At 49.8% G+C, this 11,731-nt stretch overlaps 1 long non-coding RNA gene across 1 annotated transcript; it reads left to right on the top strand.

Annotated features, from left to right (window-relative positions):
• The first annotated feature begins 920 nt into the window (after positions 1-920).
• LOC141571597 (uncharacterized) lies at positions 921-8,515 on the top strand. Its single transcript, XR_012496461.2, has 3 exons — positions 921-1,367; positions 1,898-2,003; positions 2,374-8,515. It is a non-coding gene; the product is annotated as an uncharacterized LOC141571597 (long non-coding RNA).
• Positions 8,516-11,731: the final 3,216 nt, after the last annotated feature.

The raw sequence follows: 11,731 nt of genomic DNA, 5'->3' as shown, positions 1-11,731 counted from the left end.
GCCTCTCACGGAGGGCATTTCTGCCACCTGGCTGGACAGGTCCCCTGGTTTGGGTTCCTTCCAGCAGGGAGGTGAGATCAGAGCCCCAGAGGAAAGAGGACCACATTTGTCTTAATGAGGAGGAAAGAACACAATCAAAGCTTTCGTTAACGCTTCACAGAGGTCAAAAGAGCACCTGTGGCTCCCAATTAAGGCCCCCCTGGCCAGTGGGCCCTGGGTCCTGCCTGGGGAGAACCCGCTATCCTAATACTGAGGCTGAGAATGGCACAAGGTTCCTGCTCTGGGGCGCCTGCTTCCTGCTGGCCCCACGGTTCATCCACGTGATTCCTCCTTGCTTGTGAAGACCAGCATCTTCTCTCAGCTTTTCATATCCCCACCCTGCTTCTTTCTCCTGATTCTTTCCCTGCCCGCTATTTTTGTTGTATTTTCTTTCAGAAGTTAACACTGCAAGGCCTTGATTTGTGTCTTGGCTCCTTTATTCACTAAACTCACTAGTGGCCGCACCTCTGAGCCCAAACCAGAAACCTCCACAGGGGCTGTTACTGGAAACCTGTCCTCACCCAGGGAACTTGAGAGCACCCAACACATGAGCCAGGTGCCTCCACCCAGAATATTTCAGTCCAGTGCTGCCTGACCCACACAGGAGATCAGGGTGAGCCAGGTCGGACCCTCCACTCGGTTCATTCACTCAGTTTGCCGCCCCAGTTCACTGGTTTTCAGAATCTACACCCACATCCAGCCACCACTCTGATTTCCAATTATTACCTTTAGCAACACAGTGGGCTTTCCCAAAAATGACTGATAGCTCATGGCCCTTCTTTTCAGCCACAAACAAAAAGGGACTTAAAAGATGTGTGTGTGTGTGTGTGTGTGTGTGTGTGTGTGTGTGTGTATGCACGCTTGAGCGCCTGCTCACCTGATACATACTTCTAATGAAAAACAGGACAAATTACAGAGAATGGCAACGTAATGATCACAGAAAGGTACCTGAGGCATAACCCGTCAGTGAGTTACACTCTGTTCAAAAGCAAGATGCTCGGGCAGAATAACAGCTTTGTGCTGGAGCGCATTCAGCTGTAGCAATGACTAATAACACAGCGGAGGGCCTGTTCACATTTTCCCCCTTGTGTGCCTATTTTCATAAGTTGTAACTCAAGCATGCAATTGTTTCAGGCTGAAAAGTGGTGCAAAGAGCACAGCACACTGTGTGGGGAACAAGTTTTTGTTGTTGTTACTTAATTTAGTTTGGCTGTTTTTAAGTTAGAGGACTGGGGATGTCAATGTCAGCTTTCTCCAGCACCGTGGTTTCATTAAGCCCAAGAAAGTTTGGGATTTTATTACACAAAGCAAACTTCTAATGACTATAGGTAAGGGTGTCTCTTCATACAGGTGTATGTTTCTGTTTAGTACAGGTGAGAATTGTTGGGGGGTGGGATGGATGAAATGGAATCGACCAGTATAAATGGCATCAGCCTGGACTCACCTGCCTCCAGCTAGAAAACCCTATGCTTCCAACAAGTCGGACGCCTGGTGAGCTTGCAGCTGCCCTGGACAGCTGGGATGGGTTGGGACAGAGCGATGCAAGGACAAAACCAAGACAAATGGCAGTAATGGCCCTCCTTCCTGTAGGACTCGGGTGCACTGAGCATTTTCCTGTACACAGAACCAGAGGAAGTCCAGCTGGAGGAGACCAGATTTCATGAGTCTTTTTTCTTTTCTTTAATTTCCTCTTCATTTATGGGAACAGGAGGAGCCTGAAAGATACAGAGAATAATATAACAAAATCCTAAGTACCCACATTTCAGAATTAGTATTTTGTAATGATGAGTCCAGCTTTTTTTTTTAGGTAAAATAACAAATATTACTGCTAATGTCAGCCCTGTCCTTTATTTCACAGTGGGGCAAGGTGAGGCAGGAGGGAAAGGACTTGGCTGAAGTCTGCTGTCTCCAGCAACGTTCCCATCCTTTAGGAACTGGATCCTTACCAGGAGACTGTCAGGCAGGTAAGGCGAGCATCATTGCCCCGCATTACAGATGCAGAGCTGGGGGTCCCAGTGGATGTGTATGAGGGCCTCTGTGTGAGTCTGTGCTGGGCTCAGTGCACACAACAGGGGACAAAGCCCAAAGCAGCTGGGATCCCAGACTGAAGGAGGGGTACAGAGAGCGCCTGCGTCCAGGATCAGCAAATACCTAGAGAGATAGTCCAAGGCAATCCGTGTACTTCATGGGGTATTTTATAATTAATAACTGAATCATGGATCACTGCCGGGGGGGGGGGGGGAGATACCCTGTCACTGTAAAAATGTTTTATCTTTACTAGTGGAGTGCTCCATTTGAAAATCGTTGGTAAACTCCCCCCTCCCTCCCCGCCAGCTCCTCGGGGCGCAGCTCGGCGGCGGCATCCGTACAGCGCCGTTTGGATTGTGATGGCATCACGTCCCGTGGAGCCACGTGCGCTCCGAGACCTCCGGAGCGGCGGGTCCACCTGCAGGAATCCCAGCCGGAAGACTCCAGAAATACCGGGCTTTGCACACTCAGGCCCGCCCAAGGGCTTCCAGACTGAGTGCTCCATATACGCACCAACTCTGGGTTCAAAAAAAGGGGGTGGGGGTGGGGCACGTCTTTTCCTCTTTGCTTGATTTTAGCTCCAGAGAGCTTTCGCCGGTCATTTCAGAGGAGCTGAAACTCCTCGGGATTATTTTAGGAAAAGCAAAAAGCAGCAGAGAGGAGATGGCAGCCTGAGTGCGTCAGTTTCCCTGGTTCAGGCGCGCAGATCCATAGTCACCGCGAGGTGCGCCCACCTGCGCGCCCCACCTGGGCGCTGGGGTCTCACAGCCGGACCTGTGCTAGCGACTCCCCTGGGCGGGACTCTGAAGATGCTTTGGGGGAAGGACCTCCCCCTGGATGGAGTCCTCTCCTCCGAGGCCCCGCGGGGAGAACTTCCAGAGACAGAACTCCCGCGGGGTTCCGGCGGGCGCAGGAGTCTGGGCGTTACCAGCTTAGAGCAGCTCCTTCCTGGCAGCCCTCCCGTGACTCAGGCACAGACACAGACGGGCAGAAACGCGCTCGGGCGCAGAAGGCCCTCAAAAATCTGTCCAGAGGTTCTTGCTGAAAGCCGGGGTGCATTCTGTCATTCTCTCTTTCGTTTAATTGGACACGATGGCGCCTTTTAAGACACCTCAAACCAACGCACAAGCAAACCTGAAAGAGCTGGGCAGTCTTCTTGAACGGGCCCTACGTTCCTAATGCCTCAGCACCAGAAAGATGGTTTCTAAGCCAGACAGGCCCAGATTGCTTACAGGAAAAGGTGGTCTGTGTGACACCGGGAAGCTGGCTGTCCAATGGCTGAGAAGAGACTATTGGGCAGAGAAGAAATTCAGTGATTCCTTGAATGGGGTTTGAAAAGACTTGGTTAAGTGATGGCTCTTTGATCTCAGGTGATCCGCTTCCTCACCAGGGCTTATTATGGCCAGGACTGCTACTGTCCGCTTGCAAATAGGTGCACAGTGGTAATTCACTGTGGTCTTAACTTGCATCTCTGGAATGACAAACGATGACTACCACCTTTGCGTACACTTGTCATGCATGTATCATTTTTGGTTACATACCTATTTAAATATTTTGCCCATTTTTAACGGGGTTGTTTGATTTCTTATTACTAAGTTTTGGGAGTTCTTTATATAGTGTGGATAGGATTTAATAAGGATGATTTGCAAGTGTTTTCTCCCAGTTTACAGCTTGTCTTTTCATTTTCTTAACAATTGCTTTCTTTTTTTATGTTGAAGAGCCCCATTATATCACTTATTTCCTTTTACAAGTCACGCTTTTGGTGTTGTGTCTAAGAAATCTTTGCTTAGCCCAAGGTCACAAAGGTTTCTTCTGGTTTCTTCTAGAAGCAGTGGCTATTTCAGCCTCTGATGATCCAGTTTGATTTAATTTTCGTGTATGGGATGAGGTATCGATTGAAGTTCACTCTTTTTGCCCCTGAATTAACTCCCCAGCAGTCGCTCAACATTTGCTGAAAAGACCATCATTTCTCCACTGCATCGCTCTGCACCTTTGTTAAAGTTCAGCTGTCTGTGCACACGTGGGTCTGTTGCTGAAGTGCCATTGACATCTGTGCTTGTCTTCACTATCCTGGTCTTGTAATTTCATGATGAGTCTGGAAAGCAACCAATCTTACAGTAGTTCTTCAACTTTGTTCTTCTTTTGCTAAGTTGTTTTATGCCAAGTCCTTTGCATTTCCCTAGGAGTTTTAGGATCGGTTTGTCAATTTCTACAAAAACCCCTGCTAAGCTGTTGACCAGAATTGCACGGTGAGAATTTACCCATAAGCACAGTATCTATTCAGACTCTCTTTAATTTCTCTGTGCAGTTTGTAGTTTTCAATGGCTAGATCTTGTCCATCTTTTGTCAGTTTCACTCTGAATATTTTATACTTTTTGATACTACCATAAACAGTACTTTTAAATTTTCAGTTTTCAACTGTTCATCACAAGTAGGCAGAAAAACAGTTGATTTTTATACATTAACCTTATTTCCTGAAGTCACTTTTTTGTTTTTTGTTTTTTAAGCTCTAGTAGCTTTTGGTTCTGCAGGATTTTCTACATAGTCTCTCATGTCATCTGCAAATAAGGACAGCTTTACCTCTCCATTTCCAAGCCAGGGTCTCTTCTATTTCTATTTCTCACCATATTGCACTGGAGAAGCTCTTCAGCACACTGTGCAGTCGGTCCTGTATATTTAATATTGTCCTATCTTCCCGGTCACCGTGTCCCCTCTAGTCTGCTCTCAGTGCCACCACAGAGGTCGGTAGTTCTGTTTGGGGTACTGTATTTTTCAGTTCTAAAATTTCCATGTGGTTCCTCTTTATATGTTTTTTTTCTCGCCTAGAACTTCCTATTTCTTCCATTTGTTTCAAGAGTATTTCACATTGCTCTTTGAAGCATATGTAGGCTGGCTGCTTGAACATATTTGTCAGATAATTCTAACATCTGACTTCTTGGTGTTAGCATTTATTAGATGGCTGTGTTCACTCAGTTTGAGATCAGCCTGGTTGTTGGTATAATGAGGGATTTTCTGTTGAAACCTGGACATTTTGGGTATTACATTATGAGACTGTGGATGACCTTTTCTGACACTGCTCCAGAGGGTACTTAGGGGTGAGGGATGGGGGGTGGAAGCCCAGGTCCCCTCTCTTTTGACACAGAGGTAAGAAGTAAGAAGGAGTCTTTGTCTTCCTGCTGGGTGGGGGTCAGAGTGCCTCACTGCTATTGCCCCAGGCCACCCAGTGGGGAATGGGAGGGAGCCCCATTACTGTGGGGTGGGGGCGGTGGAAGTCCAGGTCCCCATGTGGGTCTCCTCTGACGCCATCCAGGAGCCTGTTAAAACAGGCAGGTGGGCACAGATGGAATCATCCGCTCCCTGCTTGGCCTTCTCAGACAGCCCCCTGGGGGAAAGAGTGAAGCTTAGTGGTGGGATGCCTAGCACACATCCTCTTCACCTTATCACATTTGTCCCCACACACCATCAGCAGAGCGGCTCACATGGGCATACTGGGGGCTGTTTGTGTTTTATCTCATTCACTGCCCTGGGAGTGGGAAGGGCACACTGCCCAGGGCCAGAGGCTGAAGCAGGATTCCAGGGGGGGGTGTCTGGCCCTGACACCCTTGCTTTCAGCTGTCAGGGCTTGTTTACTTCATTCTAAATAGAGGGAATGGTGCCCTTTGGGGATCTGAGTTCACAGAGGTCAGAAGGAGAGGTCTAGAACAAAAACTAGAGGATGTTTCCAGGAGAGGGGTGGGGTGACAGAAGCCTCCCCAGGTGTCCCCATGGAAGGGGTTAGCTGGCAGAGCTGAGGAGAAGGACCTGGGATTCCAGAACTGAGGTCTGGTTCAAACTGAGAGTCCCCACAAACTGAGACTCCCCACAAACTCCTTCCCCAGGCAGGAGTTGGGGCAAGTTGCTTAAGCACTCCAGCTTCCTGTCCATGTCTGTGCAGCGGGGTCGTAGTGGTGCCACCTGGAAGGTTGCGGGCGGCCGCAGTGAGGTATGCATGTGAGGTACTCAGACAGTGCCAGCTTACTGACTGCCCTGTGCGGGCTAGCCCGTCGTCATCTGCCATTGCTCGAAAGGTGGCAGGTAGGCACTGCCAACCCAGAAGCTTGACACGAGTGCTGGCACAACATGTGGTCAGGGCAGGCTGCCCAGTCTGTCTGGAGAGGGGAGACCTAGCAGAGCCCAGGACCTGGTCTTCCTCAGAGGAGGATGGAGCGATCTCTCGGGCTGTCCTACCTGGAAAGGTCACTCCAAGTCTGCTTTGGTGGCAGCAGTAGCTCCAGCCCAGGAGGGAGCAGCAGCCTCCAGACTCTGCTGGCTCTCAGAATGTGTGTACCCACCCAGACAGGAGTGGGGCATGGAAAAAGGGGCAGGACGGGCTTTACCAGCTCCAGCCTGTTAGCTGCGAGGAGCTGGCCGTGGACACTAGGCCATGGGCACGGCGGTCAGTGCACCGCACACTCAGTGCACCAACGAGGTGGGTTTTGCAAACTTATCCTAAACAGATTACATTTCTTATCCTAACGCAGCTGTTAGCTACCTGCCCATGAATTTTAGTCTCCAAGAGAAAATAATTGCTTGTGCCTGTGTTTAGCACTTTTACTTTTCTCACACAACTCGGGGCTTCTTCCAATTTCCCTTCACACACACACACACACACACACACACACACACACACACCCGCCTTCATATGCGTTGCCAGTTGTGGGCCCACTGACCCTTTCCCAATGCTGTTCCTACCATCAGCATAGGTTGGGGGTTCAGTACCTGCTGCTATGACTGTGGCAATATTTTGGCTTTTCAGGAAAAGTCCTTCATGTGTGCCATCCATGTCTCATTTAACAAGCTCTGGCTTCTGCTTCCAAACTCTCTTCCCCTCAGATAAATACTTTAATGGTCCTCCCTCCCTCCCTGCCTCCTTCTCTCTCCCGCTCCTTGTTTCCTTCAGAAAGCCCGCCTGTCTTGCCCTTAACCAGAAAAGCCGCAGCTATGCTTCCTGCTCAGTGTGAGTCCAGAACCCTTCCTCAGTCAGGAAGTGGGCACAGAGTGAATGCCCAGGTGGGCCCCTCAGGGGCCGACATCAAAGGCGCAGGAAGCAGCTCTGTATCTGTCCACGGTCAGGTCAGCGTCTGCTCAAGGAGTCAGCTCTGTTTGCCACTCGGGGCACCAGCTGCTTTGATCTCCAAGGGCAGGGGCCAGTTCCTCCAGGTCTTTCCTGGTATAAAAAGTCCAACAAGCAGACAAGTTAGGAAGAGGATTCTTGTCAGACCATGGAGAAGATGTATGCAGCTGTGGGGTGCCCACATCTGGCGTCCGTGTGTACATGGTGCATACACATGCACACTCACAGCAGCAAACCAGAGCATGTGCACACTCACACAGCAAACACACTCAGCCATGCACAATCACAGCACACATGCACACTCACAGAGCATGCACACTCACACATGCACAACCATAGCACACATGTATACTTACACAGCAAACACACTCAGCCTTGCACACACCGAGCTAGGCTCATCCACTGAGGGGCCACTCCAGGCCTCTCATGCAGCACTTCGTCGGCTCACCTAAACACAGTCCCTGCAGGTGTTTGCAAGAGTGGCCAGTCTGTGCTCCTTTCCTTTCCACAGGCCAGGCCAGCTCTCTGCGGTAGCCCAGCTGACAGCCAGCCTCTGTGGGGCCTCCGGGGGGCCTAGCGGAGACCAGGCTTTTCCAGGGGGGCCAGGACAGCCTCCAGCAGGCATTCGGGTGGCCCTTGAGTGCCAAGAGGACTACCCTCTGTCACATAACGAGCAGCGGGCTGCACTGCAGTTAATTTAACCAGCTGCAAAACCTTAGACTTTTGCGCGGCATCCCGTCTTTGGAAAATACAAGTGACACTGCCTAAACATTCCTCTAAGTTCCACCGCTCACACCTGTGTGGCGAATTCTCAAAGGCAGAGTCCCCAGATGAAGGGATGGTGTGTCTGCTGTTTTGATAGATGTCGCCAAACTGTACTACTCTGCAAACACCTGGCATGAATAAGAGTGCCCGTTCAAATCTCTGTGGACATGGCAGGCGACCACAAGGGGACTGGCCAGAAAATGAAAAGTGGCTGCTGGTGTAAACATGAACCGCCTCTTTCTTGTCAGGAATGTGCTGAGCCATCCTCCAAGTGCCTAAGTGCCATTTGTGCGCTGGGTCCGACGTCTCCTCGGTTCATCCTTCCCAAGTTCCTATCTGATTATCATTCTCATATTGATTTCTAGGAATCTGTATGTCTTAGGGATATTTGCACTTTGGCTGTGACATTAATTAAAAGTGTTGCTCAGTTCGACTTTGCATTTTGAGTTTGTTTATGGCAGGTTTGGCCGTACAGAGAAGACTTGATTGTTAGGCGGTCATTTTCAACAACTGTTTTCCCTTTTGGTTTTGTCTTCTGTACTTATGCTAATAAAGGCATTCATTCCTCCCTCTGCAGTGAAAGGTGATGGTTATCTTCTGTTAGTACTGTTATGGCTTTACTTTTTACACTTAAATATTTGATCTATGAAGATTTTGTTAGGATATAAATTAAAGTATGGAGTCACCTTGTGCTTTCAGATGGCTGCTCCGCCTGCAGCACTGTTTCCTGAAGGATCCTCTCTCCCCATTAATGTGAAGTGCCACCTGAATGCTCTCCCCAGCCTGGCGGGCACGGGGCTTGTCTGGGGTCTCCAGTCTAAGGAGCAGAAGTTCTTTTTAAGAAAAATGAGCAGCGCATAAGGCACTGGTTAGAAGCTCAGACCAGGAGATGTCCCAAAGGCCTTCCTTTTTATCTCTAGTTTAAATACAGAGGAAATGCCCCTTGCTATAGAAACCTAGCCTTCCTGTCTGCTAACTTCCATTCCATCTTCAACCTTCTGCCATCGCCCCGCCCCTTCCTGTGCAGGTGTGAAGGTGAACGGTCATGCTGCTGAACAAATCCTTGATGCTGAATAAAGAGTCCCAACATTTGGGGAAGCAGCTAACTAAGAGTGGCTGAGAGAGACATTTACTGGTCAACACCCAAACAGTCCCAGGCTGGCCGACCCAATGATTTCAGTAGGGCTGGGTCTCAGTCACCCCACACTTCTGTTCTGCCTCCTTCAGTGCTCCTCGGGGAACCCTGCCCTAGAAGTGGCTGTGAGGTGGCTGGTAAGCAGCTCAGCTCGCAGCCTCTCCCTTCAGCAGCCCAGGTGACAGACATCCATGTGTGCCCTCCTGTCCAATACCCCCTGTTGACGGTGAATCAGCTCCCACTGGAAACCCACCCTCCACTCCTGGGTCAGATGTGCTCTGTGTCACCAGGTCACTTTCTCCTGAACCCAGCTGTTACAGAGGTAGTCCACTGAGAAATTATTTAAATTTTACTGAGCTCCGATGAAGAGACCCCCGGACAAATGTTGTCCCTATTCCAGGGTGTCACAAAGCTGCAGGGTGCAAGGGTTCGGAAGTAAACCCAGTGCTCATTTTGTGTGAAAGGTAGAATATCCCTGAAGACCATGTGAACCCTCCTTGCAAACCCCAAGTCTGTTGATGGTTACACTGGCTTTGTCCCAGAATTAATCATTGTACAGTTTCCATCTTAAAGAGAAAAAAAGAAAGAAGTTATGAAGTCCGAGACCTCTCCATGGAACCACCAGAAGAGGGGGTGTATGCCCATCTCCTGGGCCCAGATGCCCACGAGCAGCTGTGAGGGGCCCCACGCTCTTTAGGACTCACAGTCCTAATCTTCTTCCCTAAAAGGGGCCATCACTGTGAGGCAGGTGACTGCTGCTCCAGAGGCAAAAAACACGCCCTGCTCCAGAGGCAGGACACGCCCTGCTGTGACAGCCAGCAAATATGTGCAGACAGATGTCACAGCCCCCACACAACCATATCTCTTCCAGGACACACATAACCATCTTCTCCAACTGTTTCATGTCATTGGACGTTTCCAGCAATTCCATGTGTCAATTGACACTCTCAGGACACAATGCAGGGCATTTTGCTCTGTTCGACTTTGTTGAATCTCCATACCAGTTTTCACATTTTTGGAGGGTCCTTATAGCTTTTGTTTTACTATTAAAAGTCACCTGGAAGTTCATCACCCAGAGAGAACCACTAGAAAAAAACAACAACAAAACTTTAGCCTTCTTTTTCTGTATATAAAAAAGTATGTGTGTGTTTTCCTTTACAATATTGAGATCGTAATATCTACAACAGTTGCATTAGGAAATAGTCTTCTACCATCTGTAATATTTTGTGTTGTCAATGTGTCATGATTATTGTTGGGCAGACCCTTCTAAAGACCTGAGATCACCAGTGACTCCCTTTTGTGGCCACATTGGTTTTTTTCTAGCTACTTCCTCTTTTTGTCCCTCTTTGGGCTTAGTCACTATTATATAAGCCAAATTTGGGGTTCCCGCCATCACTTTTCTCACTTGAGCCCCAGTCCTTCAGGTTAACACCAAGAGATTGTGCCCAGCCTTTCTGTGCCTCAGTTTCTTCTTGTGACTGGGCATTGTAACAGTGTTTACCTCTTGGAGTTGTTATTGAGGAAATAGTGCATAGCTGAGGTTCATACTAGTATTATTATCTACCTATTATTGGAACCCCTTGTGGTTACATGTTACAGAAACCCAACTCAAACTGGCTTAAACACAAGAAGAGAATTGATTGACTCAGAGAATTTTCCCCAGGGGCTGGCCACCAAGCGCAGCCCAGAGGCCAAACTTCCAGGCACAGCCAGCTTCGGAGCTCTATTAATGCCACCAGGACTCGGTCTCCACCTGGAGACTTCATGGCTTCTTCACATGGAAAACGGTGGTGGCAGCACCTGACGTGACCCCTCAGCCCCTAGCCCACAGAAGCACAGAGCATGCCTGGGAACTGGTGCCAGGCCCGGACAAGACAGAGCCCCACTCCAAATTTGGGAGATTTGCTTTCCCCAAGAGGAGAGCTCGTGAGCTTTGCTGACAGTGAGTGATGTCACTGACACTCCTGGGCTCCTTCTCCACTCTGCCACAAAGGGCACCTGGACCCTGAAATGCAGTCCTTTCCAGCAAGACAGATGCCACCAGCGTGGAGATGGACAACTCTGAGCCTGCCTGCAGGTCCAGATGTTCTTGGCCTTGACTCTTGTCTGACATCTGCTAGACCCCTTCCTGTGCTCCACTAGGCATGGTCCTGACAGCTGATAGCTAACAGTCTGTGTCTTTACCCTGTGACCCCACCATGCCTCCCAGATGGGCTTTCCACACCTGGTGACTGACCTTGGCATCACCCCTCCCTTCTGCCCAGCGGGCCTGGTGGACTTGATGTTTGCTTTTCTTTCTCTGAGATGGACATGTGCCCTATCCTAGTATAGGTCTGGCCTCTCACTGTGGTTGTGGGGTGATACTTTTGTCACATTCGACGCTGGGTACCATTTTTAGTGGCTGAGAATTCACAACCCCTCCCCTGCCCAGAGCAGTCCCCAGCTTAGCTGAGTCCCAGCCTGAAAGCAGCCAGGCAGCCCTCTCATCGGCCACAGGCACCAACAGCCCAGAGTCCCGTGCCGGGCAGGCCTGCTGCTGTGCCTCCTGATGACTGTATGAGCACCTCCGCCTCCTGGTTTCTGACACACAGCTCTGGCTTGAGTCAGAAGGAGTCCTTCCTCTTGCTGTCCAGGGCCCTAGCTGATAGTCC

Source organism: Rhinolophus sinicus, chromosome 2, assembly GCF_057876585.1.
Source record: "Rhinolophus sinicus isolate RSI-liver-muscle chromosome 2, RSI-T2T, whole genome shotgun sequence".
Lineage (NCBI taxonomy): Eukaryota > Metazoa > Chordata > Mammalia > Chiroptera > Rhinolophidae > Rhinolophus > Rhinolophus sinicus.
The sequence above is the reverse complement of the archived record's forward strand: the minus strand, read 5'-3'. Positions and strand labels throughout refer to the sequence as shown.